This window comes from Pinus tabuliformis, chromosome 1_2 (assembly GCF_031772625.1).
Source record: "Pinus tabuliformis cultivar Carrire ecotype Pingquan chromosome 1_2, CPIR1, whole genome shotgun sequence".
NCBI lineage: Eukaryota > Viridiplantae > Streptophyta > Pinopsida > Pinales > Pinaceae > Pinus > Pinus tabuliformis.
Window position 1 is genome coordinate 107,230,729 of NC_142298.1, and position 14,008 is coordinate 107,244,736.

A 14,008-nucleotide genomic window follows, 5' to 3' on the forward strand; every position below is an offset into this window, starting at 1 on the left:
TAATGATGCTCCTTTGTTTGCTGCCAAGGGTTCCTTTAATGATGGAAATTATGCCACCTATTTAACCAGCTGTCATTTTAATTGATATATTTAAGCCCTTCAGATCTAGAGCTGTGGATTGTATGCCTTGAAACTTTGCTCATAAAAATGCAATCCAAACTTTGGCAGCTTTAAAAGTGAGAATTAGATCCTCTTTGTCTCCAGGGTGAATTCTAGTCAGAACACCATCCACATTCATATGTTCCAAATATGGGAGGAATTAGGGGACATGGATTCTAAACTATTGTCTTGTAGTCACCTTGAATGCAAGTGAACTTGTCCATACCGATCTTCTTCCTGGTCACATCTTGGGCAACAAAGCACACTCCCACAACATTCTCCTTCAGGTCCCTGCTTGAGAAAGCATTAAAGAGTAAAACTACTGGACCTTTTTCCTCCTCTGAGCCATGTCCTTTTAGCTCAATTTAAACATTTTACTTTTCAACTCCTTGTAAAGTCAAATGTAGCATCATTCTCGGCTAAAGTTTCCTTGACGATATTGATTAGAGGCTCCGCCAGGACCTCTTCCACTAACAACCATGTAAGTTCGATAACTTTTCTATTCCATCCATTTACTACTCCATAAGCATCAACTTACAAGATTGGAGTCTTTGTTGTTTCAATTAGTCTCACCATCTCATTTGTCACTGCATTCAATTCATCCATTTCCTGAAGTTTCAAATCAGTGAGTTACCTATTTATCGTGATATTTTTTCTACTGTCATCAATTTCTTTCTAGGAACCTCACAGTATTAACTGCAATGAATGGATGGCATCCGTCTCAACATCCTCCCAAGGCAAACTCCTCATTTTTTACATTTCAAGGAATGCATCAAACGAAGATCGTGGATGCATTTTCTTACCATCGTCTTTGTCCTGCAGGTCATGTTTGGCACCTCCCCATTTGATTTCTTTTGCAGTATGGGATCTAAACCAAAACAAAAGTATTTTGAATTAATTCTCATCGTGGCAATTCCACAAACTGCATTCCCTAATGATCTCGCTCTGGTATAGCCTGCATAAACAATATTATCTATGCTCAAACCTGTGGAATCCATGTGATGCTGAGATAGCCATGCAATAATATCTTGGATCTGAGCCTCAGTAGGAGTTACCCATAGAAGCCAAATGTTTTCTTCATAATAAAGGGAAACACCATCACATCTGACAAGATCCATGATGTTTGGCTTCCGAGTGACAATTCCCAAGGGTGTGTTGCGAAGAAGCATGTCACAAAGAAATGCTTGAGTGCACAGAATTGACTTTTCTCTCATCTCAGCAGCCAATTCAACTTCCTTGTTTTGCTGAATTCCAAAAACTTGCATTAAGAACTCACATGCAGACCTCAAAGGAAATGGAACATAACGTTGACTAGTGTGATGACAAACCTCCGTCTAGTTCCTTCTCATGGATTACTACAACCATTACTAGAGATGTTATAGAACCCATGTTGGCCATGTATTAAGCATGGAAACCATGAGGTGCTATGATTCTAGATCCATATAAACTTAGGTCTCTAGGCAATCTCTTGTCCTAAATCACTGTTATAGGTTGTGCATAGCAATCACAAATCATTCTTACTATGTTCCTCATAAAAAAAAATCTTGAAACCTGAAGGACATCAGTTGCAGGTTAGTGAAGACACAATAAGGTTCTAAATCATATCTTGTAATCTCGGATATCACCTCACCATCATCATCATGAAATTTATAAGACATAACATGGTCATAGCCTATAAGGTCACACACCTCTTGTACAATCATGCCACACAATAGCCCAATATTTCCACCAGGGATAGATTTCCAACCGTGATATTTCCTTTTGCAGCAAGATTATAGGATTGTAATGATCTCATTGCAGAGGTGGAAAAATATGAAGTCCCAATAGGCTCAAAATCTATCACCAACACCACATCAATTCTATGGAGTATAGCATAGAAGGGCTTACCGGAACTCTTGGAATGGACCAAAACAAGATTCATAAGATTGAGTTCTTCAAACTTGGAAGCCTTCTGCAATGCCATGGTGCTCGAAGGAGTGAACAAGGTCTTTGCATCACTGCCAATACAAAGAATTTGTTGGTCCTCCATGCTGGGAACTGCATGAGTTGATGCTTGAAACATATCTGGGGGGTTTTCACTGTAAGAAATCACTTCAAAAGTCTTCTCATTCACTGCAACCATGCACCCAAATGGATGAATAAGCTTGATCCTTTGTATTTGCTATAGATATGCACTAACTAAAACTGATAGAACAATCTCTAAATCCTTGTTATCTGTTCTAGAGTCACAGCCTTCAAAACCTTGAATTTTAGGGCAGACATCCCAGCTTTAAGAAATTTAAGAACTTCTCTCAATCCCTCATCTCCCACATCTGCATCCTCATTTTTCTCTGTATCAGTATCTGAGTCTTCAGTAGATTTAAGTGATAATGAGACGGAAGCATCTGCAGATTGTCCATTCTGCTACAAGGAGACCACCTGCTCCTTGTATTTCTGATTTTTGCTAAGAAACTTTCAAACATAGGAATGCCTAGAGCTCCTGCAACCTTAAACAACAACAAAATTTTCCCATATAAATCATTTTTAACAAAAAAATATATGCGATAACATGACCAAACGTGTGAGAGAGAAGGCGCCAATGGCTGGCCTCAGACCCAGACTTGCAGAGTAAGAAAGCATGGCTTTGGGTTCACAATGTTGGCCTTCTTCACCTCCTGGAGAATAGATCTAAAATATGGTGGTCATGTTAAGCCGAAAGTGGCATCGACCCTCGATCCTTCCAAATGTGCCCTTCCTTCTCCTTCTTCCTCATGGACAAACCTTTCAAATGGACGGAAAATAAACCATTTTGATATTTGGACAAAACTTTCAAATGGGGGGAAATAAACCATTTTAATATTTGAAAGAACAAATCCATGAAACCTTAATGAAAACTAAATGAAATGCTCTTCTATTTACCAATGGAATTAAATAAATGGTTGACTCTACCAAAAGATAATTTTCTTGGAAATTTGAAAAACAAACATATAAATATTAATTTTTCTTGATAGTTGTTAGATAAATAGATGTTCGTGATTTTTTTTTCTAGAATAAAGATTTAACGACAAACAAAACCTTAGAGCTGCACAAGCTCAATGTCCAACGAGGCTCTAGATCTCATAGGCCAAATCTAAAGAGATAAGCCAGATCTAAAGAGAAAGATTATAAACTAAAAAGGATACCAACTTTAATTCTGAGCAAAGCTTCAATGCACCTTCCAGAACTTCAGTTCTCCTTGCCATTTTTCATGGAAATCATGGTTGTTGTTTCTCAAGACTTTCTGCTAGAGGGGAAGGCAGAGCTGCAAGGTAACATGCGTGTTAATATGCCCTGGAATTGTTAGAGGGTGTTTAATATGAAATTAAGTCTCTTCTTCATTTATTACAAATACAAATTATTATTTTTACATCTTTATATAAAATTAAGAATCATTTTATAGGTTATTTAATAAATAAAAGGTTGATTCTTTTCTTTTGTTTAATGGGAGCTATTTTTTATTATAAATAGTTATTAATTTATAAAAAAAATTAGGTTTTTGTGTCACTAAATATCAATTGAGGGGGGTTTTGGTTGATTTATCAAAAGTGAATTATGGTGATATCAAAACACGTTTTGTGTGGTTAAAAGGTGAAGAAAAGTACTAATCCTATGGTAATGATAAATCATTATTTCCAATTAAATGTTTGGTTTAATAAGGATAATTCAATGGTGAGAGAGCTTTGGTAGTGGTGGCGCATAACAAAATACCCAATGGTGAGAGAGCATTGGAAATGTTATAAAAGGACAAGAGACTATTGAATAAAAGTAATATTAGAAAACATAAAACAATATGAAAGAAAATTTCTTGATTATCAGAAGATGAAGAAGATGATTGAGCTTGGGCTAGTTGGTAATGAAGTTCTCTTGCCTCAATTTCAAAGAGACTAGTTACTAGAAATTTTTCTCCATCAGATCTGTATTGGGAAATTTCATCCCATATTTGAGCAGGTTCATATGCATTGGTGAAATTTTCCAAGATCTTCTACTGATATATGGATTTTGGATTTTGTGGGAAATTTGTAGCTCGATGACCTTTCTTCTTACATATATAATAGTCAAAATTATTTGAAGGAATCTTCCTTCATTTAAATAATGATTTTTCCTTGGTTGAGATGATGTTTAATAGAGGGAGTCAACATGGGAAAGGTAATACTTTGGCTCTCACATGTTTTAGAAAATTGATATCTCTTGATATCTCTTTGTCCATAAACATTAGGGGTGGAAAAATAGCATAGCTTCTAGAGCTAAGTTTGTTCCAACTTAGTTATATCTTGAACCACAAATTAGTGTTGACCTCATGGATATGATAGAAATTTTGTGGCTTGTATGGTAGTATTGTCATAAAATAAGAAGGGTAGACATCAAAATAAGCTTTGTGTGGTCAAGTGAAGTAGTAATGTCATAAGATTAATGATAATTTCAAATGAAATGTTTGTTCTAGTGAGGATAACTAATCTATGGTATTTTCCATGATGTTCAATAGAGGGAGTCAACATGGGAAAGGTGATAGTTTGGCTCCCACATGATTTAGAAATTGATCTCTTTGTCTATAAACATTAGAGGCAGAAAAAAAATCCTAAGCTCTAGAGCTAAGTTTGTTCCAAATTAGCTATATCTTGAACCACAAATTGTTGTTGACCTCATGGATATGATAGAAATTTGGTGGCTTGTAGGGTAGTCTTGTCATGAAATAATGTTGCCACTTATTATCTAGTCATATATTTTAATCATAGACTAAATTAGTCATTTATTTTAGTCACTTTTAGTTTAGTCACTTTTAGTTTAGTCACATATTAACTATTCGTATATTTTATCCCTAGACTAAATTAGTCGTTTAAGTTAGTCATTTTGAGTTTGGTCACTTAAAATTGCTCAAATTTAGTAGTAATTTACTTGAAATAATTGAGGTGACTAGCTTTTTTAGTCACCTAGTCATTAATTTCATCATTTTCTACTAATGATTTGGTCCCAAGTGGTGATACTGTTATCCTCAAGGCTCATAAACTACCAGAGAGTTGCATCCTTCAAGCTGGAAGGTAAAGGACTGAGCTTTTTTCTCATCTTTCGTATAGTGACAAGTTCTACACACAACAACAAGCTCGAACATAAATGTTTTAGGATCCTCTGTGACTAGGTCTTAGAAGTGTGGAATTACAGATCGATCACTATTTTTATTTTTTTCTTCTCCATATGTCTCTCTAATGGATAATACAAACATTTCAAGATACATTTCTTCAACCATACTAGTATGGGTTGAAGGATTTTCTCCCTCAACAAGCTCCTCAAAGATCCTTGCTTCCTTACATGAAAAGGCCTCAAAGATCCCTATGTATAGATAAAGAGACTCACAATGAATTTAAAATGTCTACATGTTAGTAGAAGTGGGTTTTTTGGGTAAAAAGTAGTTTGTCTTGCCCCTAGGTCTACGAGGCATTAAATAAGAAAAATTCTAAAAAAAGTAAGAAAAATTATACAAAATGTTTAGTTTTTGTATTTTCTAGAAAATACTATTTGTTTTTCTTTCCTCAAAAGAAAAAATAAAGAAAACGAGTGAATTAATCACAAAAAAAGGTAGTTCATACCTTGACACCTCCATGACAATGGTGCCACAAAGTGATAGCCCTTAGTATTGCAAAAACAATTCTACAATTACCAAGAGTCTTATATTTTATTATCAACCTGGGGTTCATACAAACATAACATGAGTCATAATTAGATGTGCAGAAGGAATTATCTCTTTTCTTTTCTAATCCTCATGTAGGTGAGAGATGTTGTAGTGTTGGTTGGATGAATAGAATTCTAGACAAGTTTCCAAGCTAACTTGGAAATTGAAATTGCATAAATAACTTGCAGGAATGAATGGAACACACCTATGTTGATTGTAGGAAATAGAAGTAACACTTTGAATGAAAATAAAATACTTAGAAAGTAGACCTAAAGTCTATGTTGCAAAAGCTAAAAAGAATAGTTATAAAGCATGTAGTAAAAACATCTAATGGAAACTTCATGAGTTCTTTACTCTTTCAAAATTAATCCTCAACATCCTAGACATGTTCTAGTATCATAAGGAAAACAAATCAAGAGTTTATTGCTAAATTGGATGAAAAATATAGGACATTTATTTCCTAATTCAAGATACCATGTTTTTCTATAGGAAAAAACAACAAGTTAGAAAAATTTCTAAAATGCAAATCTAAGATGAGACAAGGGGTTACGAATGATGGGAAGTGATATTATTCATCTAGGAAAATGATGGAACAATTATGTCTAAGATTTAGCACTATGAAGTGAAGTTTTATTTATCCATTGTAATTATAATCCTCGCTACAGAGTAAAACACTAAAATTATAAAAATTATAATAGAAAAGGTAATGAAATGGAAAGTGACTTGAGAATGCAATGTTAATAAATATTAGTGATCTAAGATGCTGGAATATAATATAAATTCCATACCAAAAAAAATTTCTCATAAAACAACCTACTTAACCAAGAATCAAGCTATCAAACTATAATTTCCAGAAAATTTGAAAGTAAAGAAAATGAAAAGCATCAAAATAATTGCAACATAAATACAAGAGGGTTTTAAAGCTCTTGGGGTGGGTCGAACCCAAGGATTCTCAAACTCCTTAAATGGGAACCAAGATAGGAAGTGAAAGGAGGAACTACTTCAATTAACTTCAATTCTATCTTAAATTAGGAAATACAATGCTACAAAAATTGCCCAAAATATTCATAGCCTAAGCTCTTTCTAATCTAATATATTCCTATTTCATGAAGGGAAAGCTTGAATCTCTTATTTATACATCAGGAAGAGGATCAACCTCCTTAAGAGGAGGGTTGGATTTCCCCAAAAAATCTTAATAATAAGGGATCTTTCCTCATATCTAACTTGCAACAATAGGAGGTATTGAATGCTTTCATATAGTTATCCTTGTGTTTTAATTCAACAAGTAGAAATCCCTATAGTATCTCCAATGCAAGATTCTTCAGAATCTAGTCAAAATATTTATTAATCCTACAAAATAAATATATTAACTCACATAAAGAATGAAAATCACATTTAATCCTCGAGGAACTCATTAAGCTAGGAAAATATACCATTAAGTGAAAAATGTGGGGTAAAGCAATATTTTTGTAACACACCTATGGCTCTGCTTTTTAAACATTTATTATTTTTAGACATTGAACTTTTATTGGATTTAATGGTGATGGAAGTCATGATAAGACTTATGTGATGTTTTAGTTATTTTATTATTATTTGAATTAATAAACATATTGTCTAGAAATATTTAGAAAAGAGCACTAGAGTTTCGAAGGCTTCTTGCCATCTCAGGAAAAGTTGTTGGTGGTTAAGTTGACATGATGTACCTTCCCTAAAAGTCTTCCAAAAAATCCCTAGGAGAAAATAATTAAAATAAATTAAATTAACGGAAAGGGAGAGAAATATTATGCTAATCACTTAGTTGGATAAAAATACTAAGTGGGGTCGAATAAAGCATTACACGAGAGAAAAGTGTGCTTTAAAGAAAAATAAAAATAAAAATAAAAATAAAATAAAAATACCTAGGAAAAAGGCTTGCAAACATTAAAGAAGGACACTGCAAAACTTTGTTGGGAAGAAATCTATAAGAAAAACCACATAGGGAATCAAAGGGTGGTTGGTTCCTGAAGGCAAGAAGATCTTAGCTTAGGGGGGACTATTGGAGTTAGTTCATGATCGGGTGGAACATTCCCTGTTCCCGGTTTGGGGGGTCTACTGGTTCGTTCAATGGTTTAGCTTTGATAACATTGCCTCAAATGAGTTGTGCCTTGTTCTTTCTTCTAAGTTCCCATTCAAAGGCATCTAGGAAACACATCGTTAATTGTCCAAATTCACCTATGGTAATTAAAACATACAAAAAGTGGTACTAGTTTTTATTTGTTTCATACGCTAAAAGACAAGTCACCTTCAACCTTAGAAGAGCTGAAATTCACAGCCAAAAATAGAAATGAGTTGGAATTAGATAAAAAGATAAAAAGTAGGTAATCGTCAAATTTGAGAGAAGAAAGTGCACACCTTGAGCAATTATAGTATGTTGAAAAGTTTGATGATATAGGCACAAGACTAGAAATAAGGTATAAGACACCAAAAGTTTTGTGAACAAAAGAGAGTACTTATGTATATGCCAACACAGAACACTAGGAAATCAAAAACAATGAAGCCATAAAACCAAGTACTGAACTTGTAATCATGGATATCAAAATGTCTGTTGCTTGTCACAGCTATAAAATCACAACTTTGGTGCAATCCACATAAATGCATAGCAAAAATTTCTTCATGCTATATTCAAATTTATTTTTGTTGACTCGCATAGAATAATCTACTTGGAAATTCACAAATGTATGCATGCATTGTTGAGGATACAGATTAAAGATAATATGGCTATTATGAAAACTTCACCTGCCATCAAACATGTAAGCAAGTGCTAACGTAGCCATGAAGCATGCCATCTTTGATCATGATGATGAACAAAGATTCACAAGTGCTAGAACCCCTCCCTCTTCAACTATTCACCAAGCATTCCCAACATTGAATGCCAGACTCCACAATGCTCCAGCTGCAGTCTCGTGCACATTTTAGAATCAGGATATTCATGGTTATTATGTATAATTGTTCATCCTATCTCTAATAAAGCACACAAAGTGAAACACAGAAGAGAATCTAACATTGCACAGCGAGAAAACGATAGAAAATACACTAATGAAAAATCACTCAGAGAGTGAGATAATCATGAAAAAATTCAGATGTATAATAGAACAGAGAGAAGACAAAATCAAGCAAAATATCTTTGTTAGGTCCCTATAATACTAGTGGTGCCCCCATTACTATTGTTGTTGTATCCCTTATTAATATTGTTGTGCCCCTATTATCCCCATAGAATCCCTCTATTGTTATTTTTGTGCCTTTATATTATTATTGTTAGGTTGGCTTGGTTATATTGTGAACCCTTATAGTCCTATATATAGAAAGGAGGTTTTCTCATTTGTATCATCCAAGAATTGTTGATTTGTGTAATGTAAAGGAGGTTTCCCCCTCGAAGAGGCTGTATTCTAAGGCGTTCAACTATCTTTTCTATCTTTTTGTGCACTGATTTCATAACATTTGGTATCAGAGCTCTGGATTTTAGGGTTTCACTGCTCCAAATAGGTCATCGTGGAATTTTCGCTATAATTTCTCTTTCTGTGACATTTCAGAAGCGAAACAAAAAATCCATTTGAGACAAAATCATGCTAAATCTCGGGTCTGAATTTTAGAGCTTTTCGCATTATATTTGCGGAGATATTATCTAAGGAAGTTGACCTTTTTGTAGACTCCTTAATTACATTCCAAACATGTGACCTTAGGAAAATCATCATAACTTTTGTTTCGAGCATCAGATTGAAATTTCATAAGAAGTTACAGAAAGAGGATGGAATTTAGTTTCCTATGTATATTTTTTAGATACTAAGGTCAAAACAGTGACATGTGGCACTTCATACAAGTTCGCTCTTCTAGAAATGTCTATAATCAAGTCATCTTGGGAGATTGTGCATAACTCTAGCTTGGAAAATCTAAATTCAATCAGACTGGTGGCATTGAGAAGAGGACATAGAGGGATACTACAGATCGCAATTTCAAAAATGGATGATCTAAAATTACAGAGATACATCAGATTCAATATCGAGCTCCTACAAAGTGAAAAAAGGTGTGTAGTTTTTTTAATTTTTTAAGCTTGGTTTGAAAAATTAGTTTGAAGGAATTCAAAGGCCATAGAAAAGCATTATTATTGGTAATTGATGCCCTGAGGAGAGAAAATGCAAACACCTACGAAGCAACCTGAAAGTTCTAGCATGACTCATGAATAAGAGGAAGAAATGCAACATGATATATCAAAATTATGAGACCAAGTGCAACAAATGTCACTTGCACAAAAAGTAATAGAATCTAAGATGGATGGTTTAAAGAAAGATGTAGAAGCTAAGATGGATGGTTTAAAGAAATTTGTAGAATCTAAGATGGATTGTTTAAAGAAAGACGTAGAAGCTAAGATGGATGGCATGGAAGCTAAGATCAATGACATGGACGCTAAAATGGATGGCATGGATGATAAGATGGAAGAATTGAAGATAAATTTGAATACGTTGCTACAAGAAATGGTCACTAACGGTGAAAGGGTAGTAAAGGAAACTCATGATGAGAACAAATGAAATGTTAATCATGATTTCATAGACTCTAATGTTGGATCGAAGACCCACCATATTCCAAAAATTGATATAAGGAAGTTTGATAGCAAGGATCCCGCAACATGGATACTACAGATGGAGCAATTTTTCGATCTCAATAATTTGCAAAACACACAAAAGGTACATATTGCAACCTTATATTTGAAACCAAATCATTTTCTATGGTATCAATGGCTTTGCTCTTGTAAACAAATTATCACTTGGGCAATTTTTACGGAAGAAATGATAGCACATTATGAGGATACAAAAAGAAAAATTTTTTTTAGCCAATTGATAAGTCTCAAACAAAAGGGTCCAATGATGGAGCACATTGAGGAGTTCCAAAAATTGAACATAAGGGTAAAAAATATTCCAGAGGAGCATAGGATTGATGTGTTCATAGGGAATTTAAAGGATAATATCCAACATGATGTTCGCCTTTGGGAACCTGATTCATTAGAGAAGGCATTCAGGTTAGCAAGAAAAATGGAAAGCAAAATTATCATAATCAGGAAGCCTACCTGTTATGAAACCAGCTCACAAAAAGATAGAAAAGAGAGATCCAAACCTTAGAATTCAGCCTCTTCGAGGGGGCAACCTCCTTTACATTACATAAATGAGCAAATATTCAATGATTCAAATGACAAACCTCCTTTCTATATATAGGAGTCTAAGGAGTCACAATATAACCTAGCCGACCTAACAATAATAATATAAAGCCACAAAAATAACAATAGAGGGATTATATGGGGCACAGTAATAACAATATGGGGACAATAGGGGCACAACAATATTAATAAGGGATACAACTACAATAGTAATGGGGTAATCACTAGTATTATAGGGACCCAACATGCCCCTCTCCTTAAAAAAAGTGTTGTGCTCAACGCTTCAGTAGTTCTGGATGCTTCTGTATAAAATTCTCATCCTCCCATGTGGAATCTTTAGCGGATAAGTTCTTCCACTTGATAAGATACTCTGAAATTGATTGATTCCGTAACTGTTGAGTTCTTGTTTCTGTGACTGCTTCTGGTTCCAATATAATTTGTCCTTCCTCGTCAAGTTCCGGCAATATTGTTTGAACTGGGAGCTTGTCACCTATAACCTTCTTTAAACATGAAACATGGAAAATTGGGTGCAATCGAAAAGCTGCATGAAGCTCCAATTTGTATGCCATAGTACCAATCTTTTGCAACACCTTGTACGAACCATAATACTTTGGTGATAATTTATTATCCTGCTTAGCTTGCTTGAGGGACATTTTCTTATATGGTTGTAACCATAGGAATACCCAATCACCTACATCAAAACTTCTTTCACTGCGATGTTGATCTGCCTGTTGTTTCATCCTATTCTGTGCCAACACGAGGTTATCCTTTAAGAGTTGGAGGACATGTTGTTGATGTTCAATGTGATGTTCCACTGCTTGAACCTTAGAATTTTCTCTTAAATATGATGTGATGGATGGCGGATGATATCCATAAAGTGCCATAAATGGGGTCATTTTTGTTGTTGTATGGAAGGAAGTGTTATACCACCATTCAGCCAGAGGCAACCATTTGACCCATTGTGTCTGTTTATCAGATACAAAGTAACAAAGATATCCTTCCAAAAATTTGTTTACTATCTCAGTTTTCCCATACGATTGAGGATGATAAGATGAGCTATGAGCTAACTGAGTACCAAGACAAGAAAATAATTTTGTCCAAAAATTTCCAGTGAAAATGGGATCTATGTCACTTAAAATAATCTTTGGGTTTCCATGTAGCATTTGAATTGTTTCCATAAATGCAGTAGAATCTGTACTGGCTTAATATGGATGTGATAATGCACAAAAGTGTGCATACTTGGTAAATCTGTCAACTACCACCATGATGACACTCTTTCCCTCAGACTTGGGTAAACTTGTGATAAAATCCATTGAAACCTCCTCCCAACGTTGGCTTGGAATGGATAAAGGTTGTAATAGACCCGGTGTCTTAATTGTTTCAACTTTATTTTGTTGGCAAACCAAACATTCCGCCACAAACTTTTGAATATCTGATTTAAGGCCCTCCCAAAAAAATTCCTTCTTAATCATGTGGTAATTTTTTAAAAATCTTGAGTGCCCTCCTAAGGGAGAAGTGTGCAATTCCATAAGAATATTTTGTTTTAGCTTGGAATTCTTACAAAGGTATAAGTGATCTTTGTACAATAACGAATCATTTTTGCCAGCTAAATGTATCAGACGTACTGGAGTCTTGTTGTAACTTTCAAATAAGTGTGCAAACTTCTTCGTCATTCTTCCATTCCTCCCTTGTTTCGTTTATCCAATCTGGTTGGATAATAGAAATGGCACACAACAATGCTTCCACATCCTGATCCTTTCTTCAGAGTGCATCTGCCACCACATTTTGCTTCCCTTTCTTGTAGATGATTTCAAAGTCATAACCCAACATCTTTGTGACCCACTTTTGTTGCTCTTCAGATGATAATATTTGTTCTAAAAAGTATTTAAGGCTATCATGATCCGTTTTTACCTTGAATTGTCTTCCCATTAGGTAGGGTCGCCATTTCCTAAGTGCATGGAGTATTGCCAACATTTCCTTCTCATAAATAGCTCTGTGTAAAAACTTTCCCGTGATTGGACGACTTTCGAAAGCAATGGGTCTTTCATCTTGCATTAAAACAGCACCAATTCCATTTCTTGAAGCATCACATTCCACAATAAAGGTTTTTGTGAAGTCTGGTGTAGCTAAGACTGGTGCTTGGCACATTGCCTCTTTAAGATGCTGGAAGGCCTTTGTTGCTTTTGGAGTCCATGAGAATGCACCTTTCTTCAATAATGTTGTTAGAGGTGCTGCTATTCTCCCATAATTCTTAACAAACTTGCGATAATACCCTGTCAACCCGAGAAATCCTCGCAGATGCTTTATGGATGTGGGGATTTTCCATTCCTTAATAGCTTTAATTTTGCTAGGGTCTACCTTAACTCCTTCATGAGATACAATATGACCCAGATATTCCACGTCTTGTACTCCAAAGAAACATTTGGATCCTTTTGCATATAATTGTTTATCCTCCAATAATTGTAGCACCCTGTCAACATGTTCAACATGATCCTTCCAAGACTTGCTATAGATTAGTATATCATCAAAAAATACTAACATAAATTTTCTAAGGAATGGTTTTAAAATGGAATTCATCAAACCTTGAAGTGTTGAAGGTGCATTGGTAAGGCCAAAAGGCATGACCAAAAATTCATAATGACCCTCATGAGTTCTAAATGCTATTTTCGGAATGTCTTCAGTCTTCATTCTGATTTGATGATATCCTAAACGAAGATCCAACTTGGTGAAGTAAATTGATCCATGCAAATCATCCAGTAATACATCAATGATAGGAATGGGAAACTTATCTTTAATAGTGAGCTTGTTGAGCTCCCTATAATCCGTACACATGCACCATAATCCATCCTTCTTGTGCACCAATACTACTGGAGTAGAGAAAAAACTTTGACTCGGTTGAATTATACCAGCCTCTAGCATTTCTGCAACCATACATTTAATTTCACTCTTTTGGGCATAGGGATATCTTTACGGCCTGATGTTTGTAGGAACACTTCCTGGAATCAGATGAATAGCATGATCATGATCACGAATAGGTGGGA

General features: G+C 34.9%; 1 pseudogene; it reads right to left on the reverse strand.

The window, feature by feature from the left end:
- Positions 1-212: 212 nt before the first annotated feature.
- LOC149204725 (phytochrome-like) overlaps positions 213-14,008 on the reverse strand; it is a 67,873-nt pseudogene continuing 54,077 nt past the window's right edge.